The sequence below is a fragment of the Thalassophryne amazonica genome, chromosome 20, assembly GCF_902500255.1.
Source record: "Thalassophryne amazonica chromosome 20, fThaAma1.1, whole genome shotgun sequence".
Taxonomy (NCBI): Eukaryota; Metazoa; Chordata; class Actinopteri; order Batrachoidiformes; family Batrachoididae; genus Thalassophryne; species Thalassophryne amazonica.
Genome location: NC_047122.1, coordinates 4,019,155 through 4,043,883, shown reverse-complemented (window position 1 = coordinate 4,043,883; position 24,729 = coordinate 4,019,155). Strand labels below are relative to the sequence as shown.

Below are 24,729 nucleotides of genomic sequence, written 5' to 3'. Positions count from 1 at the left end.
TCTGGCACAAATAGAAAATTTTAACAATAATAATGCATTATTGAAGTAAATGTGCACCTCGAACTGGCCTCAAGTTGTTCCCTACCTTAGTGGGACTTCTGGCCCCGAGAGGAGGAAGCTGGTCTCTCATAGTCCGGACAGTAGGAGGCACTCAGATACTCTCTGTATTAGAGTCCAGAATTGGACGTTCATGCCAGGTGTTGCTCTGGATTTGAGCTCAGTGTCATTTTTCAGTGTGAGGATCTCATTCTAATAGCACAGATAAGCAGGTTGAAGAATGATGCCACTTTGGACATTATATAGTCCACATCTATATTTTCCTCAAATGAAAAAACAGAAAAGTTCTCTGTTGTCATTTTTCAATACTACAACAGGCTCTTTGGATGCAAAGTCAGTGAAGCACCTGTCAAATTCTGACAAGATGCTCTGCACGTGATCATCATAACGTGCACTCTCAGGCTCCGCCCACTCTGTGTCCATGTGTGGAAAGTTCTGCAGGTCCCACTGTTGCATCCTGCTTGACAGCACATGTAACTTGTTTTTAAACTTGCTTTCTTGTTTTTAAACTTGCTTTCAAGTCCAAAAGCTGTGCATGTTCAGCATGGTTTGAATGTTTAAGAAATTCTTTAATTTAGGGCAACAATTCAGAAAATCATTCCAGAAATTTACCTCTGCTGAGCCTCCTAGCGTCTGTATGTTCTCCACGTTTCCTCCAGCTGCGCACAGAATAAATACGTCCTGAGACTCCTGGCCCGAATAGAACAACAGAACAGGCAGTCTTGTTCACCACATACATCAGTCTTCCATATTTATGGACCATTGTGCTGCTACTTGACTGTTCAATTCCTGGACTTTTCGGGCGTGCATTTAGCCGGGACGTTAGCATCATAGCTCTTGTCGTGGTCTTGAAATGCTGCTTTCTTCAGTAAAGCCACATTTACATTGCAGATAGACAGATGGATTTGCCATTCGAATAATGGATAAAAATAATCCTCCTCACTCAGAATAAAAATGATAATTTTTTGTTTATTTCTCCTCCACCAGAGAAGAAGAGCTCTTCTTCTATGGTGTTTAAGGCAGCCGGCATCCTTATTGGTGCATTGATGCCACCTTCTGCATCAGTCTCTTATAGCAGGACTCAATCCTCGAGTCCAGAGACAGATTTTTTTTTCATGTGGTTGACTGGAACTCAGCCTGCGATCGACTGGTCGGGCACACCAGTTCTAAAGCATCACACTGAGTAAAATAAAGCCTTTTAAGAGAAAAAGGGCTTGCTGGCTGTTCTTATAGCGCTGATCATCTGAAAAAGACATTACAACTTTAAATTAAAACAGTGTTTGTGTATTTTTAAAACACACTGCACTGTGTTTTGGTCCTCTAGCTACTCTCCACCTTACAGACAAAGTGAAAAAGATACACACCTTAATGGAATCAAGTTTAACTATTCAAAAAACTACTTTAGGCCATAGTTATTCTTGAACAAATCATTCCACAGAGACAGCTCTCACTAAAGTGGTGAATGATCTTCTGCTTGCAATGGATTCAGACACCACTATGGTTCTGGTGCTGTTGGATCTCAGTGCTGTGTTTGATACCATGGATCATCATATTCTACTCAATAGGCTGGAGAATCATTTTATTACTGGAATGACTGGATTACTGGGAGTGCCCTTGCATGGTTGACATCATACACAACCAGCCATTCTCACTGTGTCTTGTACAACACTGCCTCCAACCTTGGCGACATAAAATATGGGTTTCCACAGGGGTCCGTCTTAGGCCCCCTGCTTTTTCCCCCTGTATATAGCACCCCTTGGACACATATATTGCGGCGTTTGGTATTACCTTTCATTGCTATGCTGATGATACTCAGTTGTACATGCCAATAACTGCTGGGAATCTCATACCACATAAAATCCTTAGAGGATTGCCTTGTATCAGTAAAAAAAGCTGGATGTCTAGCAATTTCCTACTTTTTAACTCTGATAAGACTGAAATGATGGTTCTTAGTTTGTTTGTTTCTTTGTTTATTTATTACGAGCAGGTTAATACAAAAAGAAAAATAATAAATATATCCAGTACATATGCAATAAATTTATCATTTAGCTCGAAAACGAGTGGGAAGGAGAAAACTTATTAAATCCCACCCCCATCATTCATTTTAACACAAAATAAATAATCACAATGACTTCCTTGTCAGTTCAACTGAAAACAGAAATAAAAAAAAACCACAAAACAGCAATTTATACATATTCAAGGTTTTTGTTTGCAACAAAGAGGTAGATACCAGCAATGGTAAGGACAAAAATACCAAAATGGTAACAAGATAAAGCACACACACCAACAATGGTAAGAATTCACAGGTAGAGTATATCACATACCACAATGGTAAGGAATCATAAGGTACAGCACAACACTGATAAAGAACAGTACATTAAATTCTATTCTCTCTGTATACAGACCAAACCGCATATTTATATAAGGACTTGAATTTGTGAATGTTTCGGCAGAGCTTTTGCTGTAAATCCAGAGCATTCCACAATTTCACCCCACAAGCTGTCACACAAAAACTTTTTCGAGTAGTTCTAACATTAGGCAGAACAAAATCTCCATAGCCTCTCAAATTATGAATGTTCTCTCTAAGAGCAAAACATTTTTGCAAGTTGTTCGGTAGTTGATTATTAAAAGCTTTAAAGAGCAAGGATGAGTGTATTATATTTTACAAGGTCATACAATTTTAATAACTTGGACTGAATAAAGAGATCATGAGTATGTTCTAAGTAGCCAACTTTGTGAATGATTCGCACTGCACTTTTTTGCAGTAAAAATAATGGATTTAATGAGCATTTGAAATTGTTGCCCCATACTTCAACATAGTATGTAAAGTAGGGGAGCACCAAGGAACAGTATAACATACGCAGTGCGTCATGATCAAGATATTACTTATTTATAATTGAGAGGCTCTTGGCAGTTTTGTTTTTTATATGCCTGATGTGACCTTTCCATGATAATTTACTATCCATAATTATACCTAGAAATTTATTCTGAAATACGTTTTCAATTTGTACACCATTAATAATAACTTGAAAGTATGGATTGCTTTTGTGATTACCAAAAGTCATTACTTTTGTTTTATTAGATTTAAAATTTATTTGTTTGAATCCGTCCATTTTTTAGTTTATTCATTTCCACATTCACCGTATCCTAAACTCATTGTAATCTGAGCTACTGTAAAATATTGGTGTCATCAGCAAATAATTAATTTTAATGACTGTGATACATTAAATATGTCATTTATGTACAGATTGAACAGGATTGGACCTAGTACGACCCCTGGGGGACACCACAGGTGACGCTAAGTAGTTCAGATGAATATTCACCCATCTTCACAAACTACTCTTCCAGTCAGGTAGTTTCTGATCCATTTCTCAGCTAATCCTCTGAGCCCGTAATTCTCTAATTTGCTTATTAAATAGAGTGATTGATTGTGTCAAACGCTTTGTTAAATCAATAAAGATACCAACAGCAAGCTTATTATGATCCAGTGCATTTGTTATGCCTTCTACTCTGCGTCAACTATTGCCATAGAGGTGGTTCTATTTGGCCTAAGCCATACTGGCTTCATTTATTAATTGCTGTCTGCTGATGAAGCTTTCAAGTCTAGCGGAGAATAATTTTTCCATTATTTTGAGAACTGGGGGCAGCAGTGAGATTGGTCTGTAATTGGTGAAACTGTGTTATTCCCACTTTTGAGTAGTGGTAATACTTTTGTTTATTGGGAAACAAACCGGACTGGAATGATAAGTTGCAAACAGGGTGAAAGGAGTTACATTATAATCAACAACACGCTTAACATGTCAATCAGTGGAATATTTAATTATACAATTGAGAACTATCCTTTTGATTTCTTGTTCATTGGTTGAGGAGAGAAACATTGAGTGAGTATTCTTAATCATTGTTGCATTAAATTGAATTTTGGGTTGGTCTGGAATCTCAGCAGACAGCTCTGGACCAACATTCACAAAGAACTTGTTAAATTTGTTAACTATATTGATCAGGCAGTGATTGTCACCACTGATGTTATCAAAATGATTGGGATATTCGATTTGTTGATCCCTGTTTAATAATATCATTCAATATGTACCATGTTTTCTTTGTGTTTGATTTATTATCAAATAGTTTTTGTTTAAAATACAGCTGTTTAGCAGTTCTAATTATATCTGTTAATTTATTTTTGTTCCGCATCTTTAGTTCTAAGCTTAATAAACATTTTGTACAGATTTTGCTTTTTTTTACATGCATTCAATATGCCTTTTGTAAGACGAGGACTATTTGTAGATTTTTTTCTTTATACAGTATTCTTTGGACAATAATTATTATACAGTGAGACAACGTATGCAGGAAATTGTCATATGCTGTATCAACATCTGTTTCAGAAATGACTGAGCTCCAATCCTGTTCTTTTAAACTGTTGATAAAGCATTAATGGTTTCATCAGTTCTTATTCATTTGTAAGTAATCTCCTTTCCTCATAGCTTTTCTTTAATTTACAGTCACACAGAGTAACATGGGCAAGTGATCTGTGATGTCACATAATATTAAACCACTTGTTGCTGAAACACCCCATTTATTGGTAAAAATATTATCTATTAATGTAGCACTGTGTGACGTTATCCTGCTTGGTTTGGTTATTGTAGGGAAAAGAGACAAACTGTACATTGTATCAGTAAGGTCATGTACATTGGTCACTGTACATTGATTGGTCCACTAAGACATCGGCATCAGGTTGATCAGTTATCACTTACCCTTGGCTCATGTGTCATACATCTAGATTGGACTACTGCAATGTTATTTTTTCTGGTTTACCGTAATCCAGCATTCGTGGTCTCCAATTGGTTAAAATGCTGCTGCCGGACTTTTGACAGGAAGCAGAAAGTTTGACCACATTACACCCAGTTTGGTGTCTCTTCACTGGCTTCCTGTCTCTGTGAGGTTGGGTTTTAAGTTTCTGCTACTAACATAAAAGTATTCATGGAATAGCACTTCCCTACTTAGCTGACCTAATTAAACCATACATGCCAGCCCGAGCTCTGCGTTCTCAGGGTGTAGGACTACTTAGTGTCCCGAGGGTGAATAAAAAGTCTGCAGATCACAGAGCTTTCTCTTATCGTGCCCCTGTTCTGTGGAATGATCTCCCTGCATCAATAAAACAGATTCTGTGGAGACTTTCAAGTCCAGAGTTAAGACGCACTTATTTTCCCTTTCATATGGCTAGCATACTGGCGTAGTATGGAACTATGCTGAATATCCTTTTAAATTAATTTTATTAGTAACGGAACAGGTCTCTGCCTCAAGTTTAACTAAATCCTGAGTCTGTTAGTAAAGCTTAGGGCTAGCAGCTGGTGACCACTTTAGTAATTTCTCTGCTTTCCTGTTGATTTACTGCTGATGAATTATGCTTTTAGGTGTAGTTTTCCAGCCAACTGATTCCGCTCTTTTTCTCTCTGTCCGAGGTATGGAGGGAAGTGTGTGGGAGTGGCGTCTGTGGACCATGTGATACTGGAATGACCGGAGAGATGCCATGCCTGACGCTGATGCAGAAGATGTCTTGAATTCTTGTTTTCTGTTTTCTTCAGCTTGGTAAAAACTTTGTAAAATACTTGTAAATGTTAGCATGGCCCAAGCAATGGGTCACCCCTTTGAGTCTGGTCTGCTTGAGGTTTCTTCCTCAAATCATCAGAGGGAGTTTTTCCTTACCAGAAAAGGGCCAAGAGGGTGTAGGTTTTCATTGCAACCACCAACTCCACCAGGTAATTTCACTGATTAAATGATTCCATCACTGCTCAGTCACCTGGTAGAGTTGGTGGTTGCAAAGAAAACCTGCACCCTCTTGGCCCTTTCTGCACTCGGTTTGAGACCACTGCTCTAGAGGTTGGTAAGGTTAGACCTTACTTGTGTGAAGCACCTTGAGGCAGCTTTGGTGTGATTTGGCACTTTTGCTTTAGGGATCTTTTCTGGTATTCGAGGTCCAGGTCAGTCAAAGATAAACTAAGCTACTTTATTGTTGATCCAATAAGACACCTAAAACAACACACAGAATTCAACTGTTTCATGTTTTCCATCGGTTTACAGCCAAGACACTTTAATTTTTACAAAGAACTGAACATGAACAACATCAGTGAATAAGAAAATGGACTGGACTGCATGCATACATATATAAAACACTTTTCCATCTATGTCAGAATCTCAAAACACTTTACATTGATCCCTCGCATTCACCCATTCACACACACTGATGTCAGTGTGTTGCCATACAAGGCTCTCACTACACACCGGCAGCAATTTGGAGGTTAAGGACCTTGCCCAAGGGCCATTAGTGATTTACTGGCCGGGTGGGGGTTTGAACCGAGGATCCTCTGGTCTCAAGCCCACTGCTTAACCACTAGACCATCACCTCCCCAAAAAATACCTTTATCAAAGCCATAGAAAATACAAAGGGGAAAAAAAAGCACACAACTCACTAGAATTTATAACTTTAACTTTTTAAAAATAAGTGAGAGAGAGAAGATGAGGGTGTCCACAAGGTCTGGAGAGAAGGTGACGAATAATTTCAAAAGTCTTTCTGGAGAAATGCATTCAGACTTCATTCAGGTCCTCCTCATTCAATTGTATCAGCACAAACTCAGAAGCTTTCCTTTTTTTAATAGTCTGTTTGAGCGGAGCTGTGGCATTTCTTCTAAACAGACCGTGATTTTTTTAACAACTTTAAAATCAAGTCACCATGACATAAAATACACTTATATAGTCTTTGCGCTTAATCTCCTGTTCACACCGTGGCAAAATGTCCAGGTCTGATTTAAACGTCAACATGTCGATGTGGCTTTTGGACACGTTAGAGGTCAGAACAATGAGTTTTTGATTCGGGCCACGCTGGCTGATGAAGACTGCAAACGCAGAGCAATCCACGGATCCCATAGGTGCAAAATCCAAAATTACAAAAAACCAATATTCGCGTTTCTGCAGAAACTTACATGTACGATGATGTCCAGGGGTCTACATCTGTCAACTTCAATTGAAGTCATCACAGACAATAAAAATAAAAATAAGTCCAGATCACTTCGTCCACCTTCTGCACACAGGTGAAGCCCATTGTTCTGGCATTCACAGGCGTGTGGATAGTAGAAAAAAAAGAGATTACATATGAAAAAAGAGAAAAATATGTACAAAATTGTGGATATTGCACATGAACAAATATTTTTCTCATTTCCAGTGTGTCATGTGACCTGACTGTTTGGTTCCACTCAAAGCTGTAACAGCAATTGGGTAGAAACTGTTTTTCAGTCTGTTTGTTCTTGTTTTAATGGTCCTGTACTGTCTGCATGATGGCAGCAGCTCACACAGAGAGTGTCCAGGGTGGGACGAGTCCTTTAATATGGTGTTGGCTCTCCTGAGACAGTCAGAGCCATGAAGGTCCCCCAGTGTGAGTAGAGGGCACCCAGTTATCTCCTCTAGAGCTCTTTCCTGTTTGCCCCTGTGCGGCTGGTAAACCACGTCCAGAGGCAGTATGTGAGGATGTTCTCCATGGCAGAGTGGGAAAAAGACACCAGACATCTCTGGCTGATGTTATTTTTCCTGAGGATTCTCAGAAAGTGGAGTCTTTGCTGTACCTTCTTTACCAAGTGTGTGGTGTTGCTGTCCCAGGTCATTTTCTCCTCTATGTGGACTCCCAGGAAACAGAAGGCCCTGACCCTTTCCACAGGCCCCCCAGTGATAACAGGCTGAATGTCTGTTTGGTTTCTCCTGAAGTCTATGATTTGCTCCTTGGTTTTGGATGTGTTAGGAGCAGCTTATTTTCTCTACACCGTCAGCTGTTCCACCACCTCCTGGTAGACAGACTCATCTCCTCCAGTGATACAGCTGACCATTGTGGTGTCATCCGCGTACTTAATGAAGGTGTTGCTAGTGTGGACGGGGTGCAGTCAGAGGTGTAAAGCGTGAAGAGCAGTGGGCTCAGCATGCCGCCTTGAGGGGAACCGGTGCTGAGTGTGAGAGCTATGGATATGTAGGGGTCAATCCTGACTCTCTGTGAGCCATCTGACAGAAGTCCTTAATCCAAAGACATGTGGAATGAGGTAGACCGAGGTTCAGCAGGTTTCTCATGAGGCCGTGGGGAAGGGACGGTGTTGAATGCTGAACTATAATCCATGAAGGGAAGACGGGTGTAGTTACCCTGTTGGTGCAGGTGGGTCAGCGTGGTGTGGAGGGCAGCAGTCACGGCATTCTCTGTTGACTTGTTGACCTTGTAAGTGAATTGGTTTGGGTCTGAAGTGGGGTGTTCGGAATGACATCATGTAACTTCTAACCAGTTTTTTAAAACACTTCATCACCACCAGTGGAGTCCAACAGGCTGGTAGTTATTGAGGCTGGTTATGGGTGGTTTCTTGGGTAGGGGGACTCTGGTGGAGGTCTTCAGGCATGACAGAACAGCAGACTGTGTCTGGTGAAAACCCCAGGGAGGTGGTCTGCACAGTGTTTCACAGATGATTTGGGACCCGTTGCTTTGTGTGGGTTGACACCCCTCAGCGTGCGCCTCACCTCGTGCTCCCCCACCGTGAAGTTACTCCTGGACACTCATGGTGACGTGGCTGCTCCTGGTGTCACAGTCTTGAAGTGAGGAAAGAAGAGATTTAACTCTTCTGCCAACTCGGTGTCACCTTCAGCAGCTCTGGTGCCGAGTTTGTAGTTGGTGAGGTGCTGGACCTCCATCCACGCCTGCCTGCTGTTGTTGGTGTCCAGGAGGTCGTGGATCCTCCTCCTGAAGTCCTGGCCTTCCTGATGCCTCTCTTCAGGTTGGCGCAGGCTGTGCTGTAGAGAGCCCTATCACCAGCTTTGAAGGTGGAGTTTCTCTCCTTCTGCAGTGAGTGAGTTTCCTCCTTCCAGTCAATTCAATCAATCAATTTTTTTTTTTATATAGCGCCAAATCACAACAAACAGTTACCCCAACGGTCAAAACGACCCCCTGTGAGCAAGCACTTGGCTACAGTGGGAAGGAAAAACTCCCTTTTAACAGGAAGAAACCTCCAGCAGAACCAGGCTCAGGGAGGGGCAGTCTTCTGCTGGGACTGGTTGGGGCTGAGGGAGAGAACCAGGAAAAAGACATGCTGTGGAGGGGAGCAGAGATCAATCACTAATGATTAAATGCAGAGTGGTGCATACAGAGCAAAAAGAGAAAGAACAGTGCATCATGGGAACCCCCCAGCAGTCTACGTCTATAGCAGCATAACTAAGGGATGGTTCAGGGTCACCTGATCCAGCCCTAACTATAAGCTTTAGCAAAAAGGAAAGTTTTAAGCCTAATCTTAAAAGTAGAGAGGGTGTCTGTCTCCCTGATCTGAATTGGGAGCTGGTTCCACAGGAGAGGAGCCTGAAAGCTGAAGGCTCTGCCTCCCATTCTACTCTTACAAACTCTAGGAACTACAAGTAAGCCTGCAGTCTGAGAGCGAAGCGCTCTATTGGGGTGATATGGTACTACGAGGGTCCCTAAGATAAGATGGGACTGATTATTCAAAACCTTATAAGTAAGAAGAAGAATTTTAAATTCTATTCTAGAATTAACAGGAAGCCAATGAAGAGAGGCCAATATGGGTGAGATATGCTCTCTCCTTCCAGTCCCGGTTAGTACTCTAGCTGCAGCATTTTAAATTAACTGAAGGCTTTTTAGGGAACTTTTAGGACACCTGATAATAATGAATTACAATAGTCCAGCCTAGAGGAAATAAATGCATGAATTAGTTTTTCAGCATCACTCTGACACAAGACCTTTCTAATTTTAGCGATAATTGCGTAAATGCAAAAAAGCAGTCCTACATATTTGTTTAATATGCGCTTTGAATGACATATCCTGATCAAAAATGACTCCAAGATTTCTCACAGTATTACTAGAGGTCAGGGTAATGCCATCCAGAGTAAGGATCTGGTTAGACACCATGTTTCTAAGATTTGTGGGGCCAAGTACAATAACTTCAGTTTTATCTGAGTTTAAAAGCAGGAAATTAGAGGTCATCCATGTCTTTATGTCTGTAAGACAATCCTGCAGTTTAGCTAATTGGTGTGTGTCCTCTGATAGATAAAGCTGGGTATCATCTGCGTAACAATGAAAATTTAAGCAGTACCGTCTAATAATACTGCCTAAGGGAAGCATGTATAAAAGTGAATAAAATTGGTCCTAGCACAGAACCTTGTGGAACTCCTAATTAACTTTAGTCTGTGAAGAAGATTCCCCATTTACATGAACAAATTGTAATCTATTAGACAAATATGATTCAAACCACCGCAGCGCAGTGCCTTTAATACCTATGGCATGCTCTAATCTCTGTAATAAAATTTATGGTCAACAGTATCAAAAGCAGCACTGAGGTCTAACAGAACAAGCACAGAGATGAGTCCACTGTCCGAGGCCATAAGAAGATCATTTGTAACCTTCACTAATGCTGTTTCTGTACTATGATGAATTCTAAAACCTGATTGAAACTCTTCAAATAGACCATTCCTCTGCAGATGATCAGTTAGCTGTTTTACAACTACCCTTTCAAGAATTTTTGAGAGAAAAGGAAGTTGGAGATTGGCCTATAATTAGCTAAGATAGCTGGGTCAAGTGATGGCTTTTTAAGTAATGGTTTAATTACTGCCATCTTAAAAGCCTGTGGTACATAGCCAACTAACAAAGATAGATTGATCATATTTAAGATCGAAGCATTAAATAATGGTAGGGCTTCTTTGAGCAGCCTGATAGGAATGGGGTCTAATAAACATGTTGATGGTTTGGATGAAGTAACTAATGAAAATAACTCAGACAGAACAATCGGAGAGAAAGAGTCTAACCAAATACCGGCATCACTGAAAGCAGCCAAAGATAACGATACGTCTTTGGGATGGTTATGAGTAATTTTTTCTCTAATAGTTAAAATTTTGTTAGCAAAGAAAGTCATGAAGTCATTACTAGTTAAAGTTAATGGAATACTCAGCTCAATAGAGCTCTGACTCTTTGTCAGCCTGGCTACAGTGCTGAAAGAAACCTGGGGTTGTTCTTATTTTCTTCAATTAGTGATGAGTAGAAAGATGTCCTAGCTTTACGGAGGGCTTTTTTATAGAGCAACAGACTCTTTTTCCAGGCTAAGTGAAGATCTTCTAAATTAGTGAGACGCCATTTCCTCTCCAACTTACGGGTATCTGCTTTAAGCTACGAGTTTGTGAGTTATACCACGGAGTCAGGCACTTCTGATTTAAAGCTCTCTTTTTCAGAGGAGCTACAGCATCCACAGTTGTCTTCAATGAGGATGTAAAACTATTGACAAGATACTCTATCTCACTTACAGAGTTTAGGTAGCTACTCTGCACTGTGTTGGTATATGGCATTAGAGAACATAAAGAAGGAATCATATCCTTAAACCTAGTTACAGCACTTTCTGAAAGACTTCTAGTGTAATGAAACTTATTCCCCACTGCTGGGTAGTCATCAGAGTAAATGTAAATGTTATTAAGAAATGATCAGACAGAAGGAGTTTCAGGGAATACTGTTAAGTCTTCTATTTCCATACCATAAGTCAGAACAAGATCTAAGATATGATTAAAGTGGTGGGTGGACTCATTTACATTTTGAGCAAAGCCAATAGAGTCTAATAATAGATTAAATGCAGTGTTGAGGCTGTCATTCTCAGCATCTGTGTGGATGTTAAAATCGCCCACTATAATTATCTTATCTGAGCTAAGCACTAAGTTAGACAAAAGGTCTGAAAATTCACAGAGAAACTCACAGTAATGACCAGGTGGACGATAGATAATAACAAATAAAACTGGTTTTATTCACTTTATACATGCTTCCCTTAGGTAGTATTATTAGACGGTATTGCTTAAATTTTCATTGTTACGCAGATGATACCCAGCTTTATCTATCCATGAAGCCAGAGGACACACACCAATTAGTTAAACTGCAGGATTGTCTTATAGACATAAAGACATGGATGACCTCTAATTTCCTGCTTTCAAACTCAGATAAAACTGAAGTTATTGTACTTGGCCCCACAAATCTTAGAAACATGGTGTCTAACCAGATCCTTACTCTTGATGGCATTACCCTGACCTCTAGTAATACTGTGAGAAATCTTGGAGTCATTTTTGATCAGGATATGTCATTCAAAGCGCATATTAAACAAATATGTAGGACTGCTTTTTTGCATTTACGCAATATCTCTAAAATCAGAAAGGGTCTTGTCTCAGAGTGATGCTGAAAAACTAATTCATGCATTTATTTCCTCTAGGCTGGACTATTGTAATTCGTTATTATCAGGTTGTCCTAAAAGTTGCCTAAAAAGTCTTCAGTTAATTCAAAATGCTGCAGCTAGAGTACTGACGGGGACTAGAAGGAGACAGCATATCTCACCCATATTGGCCTCTCTTCATTGGCTTCCTGTTAATTCTAGAATAGAATTTAAAATTCTTCTTCTTACTTATAAGGTTTTGAATAATCAGGTCCCATCTTATCTTAGGGACCTCGTAGTACCATATCACCCCAATAGAGCGCTTCGCTCTCAGACTGCAGGCTTACTTGTAGTTCCTAGGGTTTGTAAGAGTAGAATGGGAGGCAGAGCCTTCAGCTTTCAGGCTCCTCTCCTGTGGAACCAGCTCCCAATTCAGATCAGGGAGACAGACACCCTCTCTACTTTTAAGATTAGGCTTAAAACTTTCCTTTTTGCTAAAGCTTATAGTTAGGACTAGATCAGGTGACCCTGAACCATCCCTTAGTTATGCTGCTATAGACGTAGACTGCTGGGGGGTTCCCATGATGCACTGTTTCTTTCTCTTTTTGCTCTGTATGCACCACTCTGCATTTAATCATTAGTGATCGATCTCTGCTCCCCTCCACAGCATGTCTTTTTCCTGGTTCTCATCCCTCAGCCCCAACCAGTCCCAGCAGAAGACTGCCCCTCCCTGAGCCTGGTTCTGCTGGAGGTTTCCTTCCTGTTAAAAGGGAGTTTTTCCTTCCCACTGTAGCCAAGTGCTTGCTCACAGGGGGTCATTTTGACCGTTGGGGTTTTACATAATTATTGTATGGCCTTGCCTTACAATATAAAGCGCCTTGGGGCAACTGTTTGTTGTGATTTGGCACTATATAAAAAAAATGATTGATTGATGTTAAAATCGCCCACTATAATTATCTTATCTGAGCTAAGCACTAAGTCAGACAAAAGGTCTGAAAATTCACAGAGAAACTCACAGTAACGACCAGGTGGACGATAGATAATAACAAATAAAACTGGTTTTTGGGACTTCCAATTTGGATGGACAAGACTAAGAGTCAAGCTTTCAAATGAATTAAAGCTCTGTCTGGGTTTTTGATTAATTAATAAGCTGGAATGGAAGATTGCTGCTAATCCTCCGCCCCGGCCCGTGCTACGAGCATTCTGGCAGTTAGTGTGACTCGGGGGTGTTGACTCATTTAAACTAACATATTCATCCTGCTGTAACCAGGTTTCTGTAAGGCAGAATAAATCAATATGTTGATCAATTATTATATCATTTACTAACAGGGACTTAGAAGAGAGAGACCTAATGTTTAATAGACCACATTTAACTGTTTTAGTCTGTGGTGCAGTTGAAGGTGCTATATTATTTTTTCTTTTTGAATTTTTATGCTTAAATAGATTTTTGCTGGTTATTGGTGGTCTGGGAGCAGACACCATCTCTACGGGGATGGGGTAATGAGGGGATGGCAGGGGGAGAGAAGCTGCAGAGAGGTGTGTAAGACTACAACTCTGCTTCCTGGTCCCAACCCTGGATAGTCACGGTTTGGAGGATTTAAGAAAATTGGCCAGATTTCTAGAAATGAGAGCTGCTCCATCCAAAGTGGGATGGATGCCGTCTCTCCTAACAAGACCAGGTTTTCCCCAGAAGCTTTGCCAATTATCTATGAAGCCCACCTCATTTTTTGGACACCACTCAGACAGCCAGCAATTCAAGGAGAACATGCGGCTAAACATGTCACTCCTGGTCCGATTGGGGAGGGGCCCAGAAAAAACTACAGAGTCCGACATTGTTTTTGCAAAGTTACACACCGATTTAATGTTAATTTTAGTGACCTCCGATTGGCGTAACCGGGTGTCATTACTGCCGACGTGAATTACAATCTTACCAAATTTACGCTTAGCCTTAGCCAGCAGTTTCAAATTTCCTTCAATGTCGCCTGCTCTGGCCCCCGGAAGACAATTGACTATGGTTGCTGGTGTCGCTAACTTCACATTTCTCAAAACAGAGTCGCCAATAACCAGAGTTTGATCCTCGGCGGGTGTGTCGCCGAGTGGGGAAAATGGTTAGAAATGTGAACGGGTTGGCGGTGTACACGGGGCTTCTGTTTAGAACTACGCTTCCTCCTCACAGTCACCCAATCGGCCTGCTTTCCCGGCTGCTCGGGATCTGCCAGAGGGGAACTAACGGCGGCTAAGCTACCTTGGTCCGCACCGACTACAGGGGCCTGGCTAGCTGTAGAATTTTCCATGGCGCGGAGCCGAGTCTCCAATTCGCCCAGCCTGGCCTCCAAAGCTATGAATAAGCTACACCTATTACAAGTACCGTTACTGCTAAAGGAGGCCGAGGAATAACTAAACATTTCACACCCAGAACAGAAAAGTGCGGGAGAGACAGGAGAAGCCGCCATGCTAAATCGGCTAAGAGCTAGTAGCTGTGCTAAGCTAGCGGATTCCTAAAAACACGCAAAGTGAATAATGTGTAAATAATTTAGAGGTGATTCAGCAGAAGGAGTGCTTTAGTTAAGGCACGTGAAGATTACACTGGGAAACAAATCGTAATCTAGATAACTCAATCTAACTGCGCAGATTAAACAGCTAACAGATACAGAAAAACACCGCTGTGCTCCGGAACAGGAAGTGATACAATACCGCAGTGAGAGCCAACCACCAGTAGAGGCCAGTGTGCACAGCCGAGCCACTCAGAACATCCTGAATGAGTTAACAAAATCACACTCTCCACTCACATTTCATCTGGTCGTCTGTCATATTTCCAACTGGCACTCTGTCTTGTCAGGTTTCTCTTTTTCTTCTGGAATGCACAGTCTGGTTCTTACAAACAGGTAATTCTACCTGAATATGCCAACTCCAGCATGGTCATTTTTTTGTCCAGTGCCATTGTTTTGCTCCCTTGTGATGGCTCTGGGCTTGCTGATATGGAACATATTTCGTTTCCTCCATCTCCACATGTTCAGCTGACAATGTCACCATATTTTCATGAGCTGCCACCCAGTGAATGAACTGTTTGTTGCCTGCATCTCTTTCATGAAGGATACACACACAAAATGTGGCATGCTCTGCCTTATTGTTGGCACTGAACACCGACAATGAAATAAACCATACGAGTCTTGAAATTTTTGGGTGGCGCAGGACTTCTGGCCTAACTCCGACATGGCAGTAGCATAAAAATGGAGCTCCGGACACTAAGATTTAAAGGCCCTTTAAACCTATCAGTTTGAGAAAGTGAGTATAAATATGACACTGTGGTAATAAAGGTGATCATTAAGCCCAGAGGAAAAAATTGAAAGTTGACTAAAAGTGCAGATTTGTATGAATGAGCACAGAACAACGGAGACACGGCAGCGGTACAAACAGAAATTACAAGCCTTCAGGAGAGACCAGGACACCTGATGAAACACAACACTCTAAGGTGAAAATTAGACTGTTTCCAGGAAATACCCTAAGAAACACGTGGCTTTATTTTTGTCAAGACTGCAGCGTTTTATACGGGTTTTTGGTTGAAATGATAATATCCTCATGAGCTACGTGTTTTAGGGGCAGCACTTAAAGCTGTTGTGTACTTATGAACAATACGGATTTTTATCAGCGAGGGCCCCCTGCCCCCCGGGAACAGAGAACATCCCTCAGAGTGGACTGAACATCTCAGCTCAGAGAAGGTCGATTTGCAGACCTGACCTAAAGAAGTTTTAGTATCTTGTTACAAGGTATTTTAAAGTTCACTTTGTTTCTGTAGCAAAAGGGGTAAATATGAAATGGAGAAGAGGAATGAGAACAACACCCAAAAACTGCATTAAAGTAGCCTGACATAATGTAAACGGTGTACTCAACCCAGCCAAAAGGAGCAAGACAGTACGAAAGATGAAAAAAGATGGAGTCGGGGTGAGGCCCACCGAACACAAACGGAACATGTCAATCTTAGAAGGAACAGCTACAACCAGATGTTCTCCGTCTCCTCCAGATCAGGACACCGGAGAGGGGTCGCTGTTTTAATTTTGGGGAAGATTCCATTTGAAAAAATATCTGTGACGGGGCCAAAGAGAGAAGGTTTATCATGGTTAAGGGGAAAGTAGAGGGGGAGATGGTAACTTTTCATAATATCTACACTTCACCAGGCTTGGATTGGAGATTCTACAGACAGATGTTTGACCTGATGACCTCAGAGGCGGAGGGTACTCTGACTGCTGGAGGTGATCTGAACCAAAGACTTAACTCACAGCTCGACCCTTCAGGAGGTGGAAAACAAAAAGTGCAATAAGTAAAAAAAAAAAGGGGGTCTGATGTCTGAACTGGGAATTGTAGATGTATGGAGGGTTCTGAACCCTACAAGTAAGGATTATACTTATTACGCATCACCACATAATGTATACAGAAGGATTGATTATTTCTGATGTATAATAAAGATACGCATAAGGTAGAAAAATGTGATATAGGAGTCAGGGACCTATGGGACCACAGCTCCCTTTATTTAACATTACGTCTGCTGAGTGAGGAAAAAACAACTATCTGGAGATTAAATTCAGATATATTGAAAGAACTGTGCTGTGGGACACGTGTGAGGCCGTAATGAGAGGCAAGATAATAGCCAAAACAGTTCATTTTAAAAAGGTACGGCAGCTACAACTTGACACACTAAAATCAGATCTAAAAAAAAAAGCTAGAAAGTGAGCTTAAAGACAAATTGGAAGGGCACATCAATTAAGAAATTAAGAAAAAGAGAGCAGAGATAAATAAGATCTATGCAAAGGAGATCTAAAAAAATCTACTGTTCACAAAACAGAAATACTACAAAGTGTGTGTGTGTGTGTGGGGGGGGGGTAATTCAACAAAATTATTGGCATATAATCTGAAAAACATCAGGCAAAAAGCAACATTTACAAATAAGGGACCCACATACAAGAACAACAGTGGACAAAACAGATGAAATTCAAAAGTGCTTTGAAGCTTATTATAGAAACCTATGTGCTCAACTGGATACTGGGAATAAACCCCAAATGGATACATTTTAGAGAACTTAAATTTACCAAGAGTAACAGAAGAACAGAAGGAGGCTTTGACAGGTGAAATGACAGATGCAGAAATAAATAAAGCAATCTAAAAAGACCAGCAAGTCCTCAGGTGCTGAGGGGTCCACCACAGCATGGTCCACACATCACTGAAGGGAACATTAATCCCACCTCTGCAGAAGGCATTTCACTGGGTGTTGAAGGAAGAAGAAATTCCTCATTCATGGAGAGAAGCCATTCGCTCTGTAATTCGGAAGGGGGGTAAGGATGAGCAGGAATGCTGTAGACCTGTTAGCATCCTTCATCAAGATTATAGACCGTTTACAGCTATTTTAGCCAGGTGTTTAGAAATAATTCTGCCAGAAATAATTCACTTAGACCAGATGGGATTTATAAAACATAGACCGACGCAAGACCCTACACGTAATGCAACATGTGATCAAAAATAAGATAGAGATGGTAGTGGAGGGACTAGATGCTGAAAAAAGCATCTGACTCTGTTGGGTGGGGTTTCTTATACAGCACGCTGGAGCGGTTTAATTTCCACAAGGCGTTTATTGAAGTCATACAGGCCCTGTATAATAAGCCCACAGCTAGGGTCCAGATCAATGGGAGTCTCTCTATCACATTAGAACGATGTTGCTTAGCAAGTCTTCTCTTTGCCATTTGTTTGGAACCCCTGAAATGAAAATATAGAGCCTTGGTCCCATTGAATAATAAGCCATGAATAATGAGCCACGCATGGGCGTGTCAGTGCTACTAATGTGTCTCTATGTGCCTCTCTGTACCTCGCATGTGCCACATATCAGCCTCCAGTGAGCCACGTATCAGCCTCGAGTGGCTTGTGTTGCTGCATATGATCCATGTCAAGCCACATATGATCCATGTAACGTGATGTTGGTGCACATTTAGGCATGCGTTTGGTCCAAACCTCCAGCCCTCCCACACTGGGTCCCTTTAAAGTGTGGGTTTTCAATTCACAGCATCCATTCAAGATGTTGTCACATTTTTTAAATGCAGTCCAAAAAAAGACGCTGCACTGAGTGAGTGCGCGCTCCCGCACCAGACGATACAAATTCTGACGGGGATAACTACTTTGGCATGACACCAGCCAGTGTGCACCAGGCTGTGGTTCACCTGAGTTCCAGAGTCATTAAATGCAGCAGTTCTGTGTGTTCACCCAGCTCCCTGTGTGTTCACTCAGCTCTCTGTGTGTCCACCCAGCTCCCTGTGTGTTCACTCAGCTCTCTGTGTGTTCACTCATCTATCTGTGTGTTCACTCATCTATCTGTGTGTTCACCCAGCTCTCTGTGTGTTCACTCAGCTCTCTGTGTGTTCACTCAGCTCTCTGTGTGTTCATTCAGCTCTCTGTGTGTTCACCCAGCTCCCTGTGTGTTCACCCAGCTCTCTGTGTGTTCACTCAGCTCTCTGTGTGTCCACCCAGCTCCCTGTGTGTTCACTCAGCTCTCTGTGTGTTCACTCATCTATCTGTGTGTTCACCCAGCTCTCTGTGTGTTCACTCAGCTCTCTGTGTGTTCACTCATCTGTGTGTTCACCCAGCTCTCTGTGTGTTCATTCAGCTCTCTGTGTGTTCACCCAGCTCTCTGTGTGTTCATTCAGCTCTCTGTGTGTTCACTCAGCTCTCTGTGTGTTCACTCAGCTCTCTGTGTGTTCACTCAGCTCTCTGTGTGTCCACCCAGCTCCCTGTGTGTTCACTCAGCTCTCTGTGTGTTCACTCATCTATCTGTGTGTTCACCCAGCTCTCTGTGTGTTCACTCAGCTCTCTGTGTGTTCACTCATCTGTGTGTTCACCCAGCTCTCTGTGTGTTCATTCAGCTCTCTGTGTGTTCACCCAGCTCCCTGTGTGTTCACTCAGCTCCCTGTGTGTTCACTCAGCTCTCTGTGTGTTCACCCAGCTCTCTGTGTGTTCACTCAGCTCCTTGTGTGTTCACTCAGCTCCCTGTGTGTTCACCCAGCTCTCTGTGTGTTCACTCAGCTCCCTGTGTGTTCACCCAGCTCCCTGTGTGTTCACCCAGCTCTCTGTGTGTTCACTCAGCTCCCTGTGTTCACCCAGCTCTCTGTGTGTTCACTCAGCTCCCTGTGTTCACCCAGCTCTCTGTGTGTTCACTCTGTGACCACACAAAAAGACACCACAATGAGGTGCTGCAACTGTGTGAATCACCCCCCCCCCCCAAAAAAAAAACAACAAAAAAATCATATCCATAACCAGACCAGCTAGAACTGAACCACTGGTTCCTGGACAGTCCCCTCTGTGCTTCTTCTCGTTGGCTTTATTTCTTCCGTGGCTTTGAACACACAGTCATTTTGACACAACTTTTAAAAAGTGCCCAGCAGCAATTTTTTTCACACAGCCTGTGATTTTTAGAGCAGACGGTCCGTAAACAGACAAATGAATTCATAAATAAAGGCTGATGATTTTATTTGGGAAGTGATCCAGAACATCTCCAAAATTAATTGGAATGTTTCATGCCCTAATGTGCATCTGTGGTGCAAATGTGGTGAGAATCTATGAAGTAGTTTTGACGTAATTCTGTTAACAGTAATCCTTCAAAACCTATATAAAGAGAAACTTGATCCAGAATCCGTATCTGGATCCGAATCACTGCCAAAATTTAATGGAGTCTTCCTTTGCCTAATATTAGGGATGCACTGGTATCACCTTATCCCAGACGGAGTACAAGTACGAGTACCTACATTTGGTTACTCATCGATACAGAGTATAAATACTTAATGATACCATGACAGTTTTATGATGACTTTGAAAATGTTTTATGCATCAGTTGTTCCTTACATTTTGACTACCAATATCATTAGCTTTGTTTTATTTACAACCATTTCATTTAAATCATGTAACTTCACTTTTTGACTCCAACAAATTGTCCGTGTGTTTCTTAACAAACATGACACTGACAGACATCTGACTGAAATGTAACTTCAGCGCTACAAAATATACAGGAACTGAACTGAAACTGTCCATCACTAACTTTACTTATGTCTGTGAGCACCAGTGGTACCACAGTTACTTTGAAAAAGTTACTTACTTTACTGATTACTGTCCCCCAATCTCAGTTCTCTTTTGTACCCCTTCCCCTTGGCCCTACCCCTTCAAAACAAGGGGTAAGGGTAGGGGTATGCCTCTAGTCCTATGAACTGAGACACCCCTCCACCTTAGGAGAAAAAAAACCTGCCCGTGTCAAACTGCCATCTTCACTGTTTGTTAACATGGCAACCGAAGGGCAACTTGTTGCAGTCACCTGTTTGTTCTTTTTATTTTCTCACCTTTCTGCGTAAATGCAAAGAAATAGAAGAAGTCGCAGATTTCTTTGATGCATCACAATCATGTCATGTTAATTAATTTAATTAATATGTAATTTATAACAACAATAATAATAATAATTAATAGTATTAATAATTAATTCATGTTAATCAAATCAAATCATTTTTTTTATATAATGCCAAATCACAACAAACAGTTGCCCCAAGGTGCTTTTTTATATTGTAAGGCAAAGCCATACAATAAATATGGAAAAACCCCAACGTTAGTTAATAATACTAATAATAATTAATCAATAATAGTAATTGTATTGTTTGATTAATCATTAATTGATTGATTAGTAATTAATTAATTAGTAATTAAAATAAATAAACACTTGAAATATATCAGTCTGTGTGTAATGAATGTATACATTATACAAGTTTGACTTTTTGAATGAATGACTGAAATAAATCAACTTTTCATGATATTGTAATTATATGATCAGCACCTGTATGTATGTTCTGGGCTGCATCTAGTTCTGTTCACCTGATATTTCTTTTTCAAATTCTCCCATTTTTGCATCCAGCTCTATTTCCTTTAGAAATTTCCTTGACAAATAATATCAGTCTGTCAGGACGTCAGGTTGTGTGTTACACATGTACATGTGTGTGTAGATATTTTCCAACTTATTCCCATTGATGAAACTTCTCATTTTCTGCCTCATTTTCTTATTAGGAGTCGAGTGTGTTCAGGGCTCCCTGTTTGTTTACTAAATACACACACGTGTTACAGACCTTGAAATCCAACAGCAGGGGGCGCTATTATCCAAAGATTTATGAACATATAAATTAACCTGCTTATACTTTATCATGATTTTCTCCGTTGTGAGATATAAAAGTGTCTTATCGTAGCGTTCGTGTGTATGTGCATTATAACGCCTCAGCACACGAGCAGTTACGATATTCTTCAGAACGACAATATACACAACATGCATCCAGCAGCAGACATGTTACTGTCATAGACAACTGCCTGTAAAGTTTTTTGGCAAGTTATAACTTTCTAAACAGTGTAATTTGTAATGAAAGCCGCTTCATTTGTGCGGCTCTTTCGGTGCCATGTTTGTTTCTGTGGAGACAGCGGTAAGCTCCTCCTACCCCTCTAAACGGAGTGTGCATCCAGATTCACTCCAAACGGAGGGGTTTGTAGCCCTCCACCTTCCCCTCCGCCTCGCTCCAAAAAGAGAATTGAGACCTCTGTCTCTCGTGCCCGCGTTAAACGGAGGGGAAGGGGTAAGGGGTACTGATGATTCAATTTTTAAAGTCACTAAGATTAAGTTAGGTTACTTTATTAGTTACTTTAAGTAGCTGATGACAACACCCCACCGCCACCACCACCTCAACATTAAAATAATAACCTGTTTTGTCAATATTCACTTTATAGTTCCCCTTTCTTGACTTTAATGAACATAAATACTTGTTTTATGAAAAAATGTAAATAAAGTCAGTCTTTCTTGACCTCATATTTAAATGTTGACAGCACTGTAATGGTAAAACTCACAATTTATTACAATTCATTATGTATATGTCGCAGACATGAACGAGCGAAGCTGGTCAGCATCTCACCATGTCATTTAGGTCCTTCAGACTTTATTTTGAGTAAATGCTTCAGGGGAGCATTAGCATGACTAAAACCTTTCAGCTTCTGGGGGTGCTCCACCCCCTGACCTCCCGGCTTTTTAAGCATTTTTCTTTGTCTCTCACATACTTGGAAAAGGTCCTCGCCATCTAACCATGTCCTTTAGGTCCTTCAGACATTTTTCAGTCAGTAAAATGGTTCTTGGGAGCATGAGCATGACTAAAATGTTTTAGCTTCTGGGGGCTGTGCCCCCCATGCTCTCCACCTTTTTAAGCATTTTTCTTTTATGCTTTTCAGCTGACCCCCCTAATTACAGTCCTCTTAACCTCCTGCCACTTTAAGCATTTTTTAAATGTACATGTAAATTAATATTCAGAGTTTTCAGCTAGTTGACAGTAGGGCTGTACAATATGGACAAATTATCATATCTCAATATTGTCATATAAATTGTCATGTAAATCTCACTTATATACCTGCTGTCCATATTCTTGAGCTGCTTAGGTGTGTAGGGAGAGTTCCCATTGGATAAAAAAGCTTTTCAACCTACCATCCCTGGTTCTCAAGACCAGGTACCTTTTTTTCTTTAAAGATATTTATGTGTACCTTAGTAAACACTAGTAGAGTTCCACCTTCGATTTGAAATGTATCATAGAAGATATACCTTACTGAATTTTCATATCAATATGATATACAATATGACTATGATTTGACCCAAAGTGCAGCAACAGTGAAAATTAAACCTTCTTAAACAAAACAGTAATAATACCAATACAATGTAAGTATTGGAACACTTGGAATTTCACACATTTTAATTTGTTTATGTCGTTTTAAATATAAGAAATACAAAAAAAATAAAGAATTAAAATTTCCAATCATATAGAAAACTGCACCACATTAATTGCCTGATCATAAAGATTCCAAAAAGGTAAAGTTTGGACAGTCTGGAGTTTTGAGGTAAAAGCAGCAAGAATGGTGACAAAGGTCAGTTTCAGTTTGTGCAGGGTCAAAAGTTAAAGTTGCTCCATTAATTTAGCTCCAGCTGTATTTGTGCTGAATTTGATGCTTGTATCACCATTTGAAGGATTGTTTCAGTTATCTGCTACACTAATAAGCCAACAACAATAAGCCAACGTGAATTAAAGGAGAAATGCTGCTTTTAACAACCTGGACCTCATTTCTGACATAAAATACGGTCGTTTACTCACCAATATATGTTTGGTGTCATTAGACGTCCATATCAAATGACGTGTTCAGTTCAAATCTGAGGCAAACATTTTCTTCTTCTAAGGTGGATTAGAACTTTTTGTCAGCATTTTTGTATGTCATCCTCAGAAAGAGACTTTAGGCGCATTTGGGTGGAAAAAAACAAGCATTGTTAATGCGTGCGGATCAGCTGTTTTTAGTGAGGAAACACACGGAGTGGCACAGTTTTAAAGAAAAAAAAACACTTTAAAAGAAAAAAATGTAAAAATGTCTTAGTAAAAAGCTCAGTGCAGGTGTGCTGCTGTCAGCGCGCTTTGAGAGACAACTGTTCTCAACTCAGATCTGCGCTACAGAAAACAGATGAAAAGCTTGCAGCAGTTCCATCAAACCGCGACCTCTACCTCTCACGAGCTGCCGCGAATGACCCATAATACAAACACGATGCATTGAGAGGTTGACATCACGATGTTGTAAAGGAGTATCGAGTGTCTAGTACCAGAGCAGTACATACATACGGGCTCGGGCCAATACCCAATACTGGTTTCGGGATCAGTGCATCCCTACCTATTATGTATCCGTGGTGAAAATTCTGCCAAAATCTGTACAGTAGTTGTGATGTAATCTTGCAAATACACAGACAAATAAATAAATGCAGATCGTTTTATTATGTCCTTGGCGGACGTAATTAGTTTATACCATTTAAAACACCAAAAAAATGAAGCTTTCTGAAATTATCTTCCTTAACCTCAAGCTGAAAGCAAATCAACTTCATATAAATTAATTAAAAACATAAAAGCCAAGATGATGGGTTGCATAAGTAATGGGCCCCTCAGCTTGGCTTTTATATTTAAACACAGAAAAAAGATGCCCTCAAAGCTGAATCAGTGGATGTTCTTTGAGGGCCCAGCCAGGCTTAAAACAGGACGGGTGACCCATATCATTATTGCTTCCACCTCCAGGTGGTGGGAAGCCACAGAGTCACAGACAAGTCTCCACCCGGGTACAAATTGCACACCTTTGCGGCTCTTCTGTGGCAGGAGTGTATCAAAGTCACGTGTGAGAACACATCCAATACACACATGCAGATTTTTTTTTTACATATTGTGGATTTGGTTAACACACACGGATCAAAATACACATTTGCAAATACTTTTGCTAAAATAATGCCCCCACACTCAAAACTCAAAGCTTTTCAAATGTCCCTCATGTGTCTGTGTAAGTTCTGTCTAATATTTTTTTTTTTTTTTTTTTTTCAGTGCCCTCCAAAAGTATTGGAGCACAACATTTCACA

General features: G+C 40.8%; 1 protein-coding gene across 1 annotated transcript in view; it reads left to right on the top strand.

The window, feature by feature from the left end:
• The window catches only part of LOC117502338 (transcriptional repressor p66-beta-like), a 168,964-nt gene that overhangs the window by 58,738 nt on the left and 85,497 nt on the right, over positions 1–24,729 (top strand). The window lies entirely within an intron of this gene.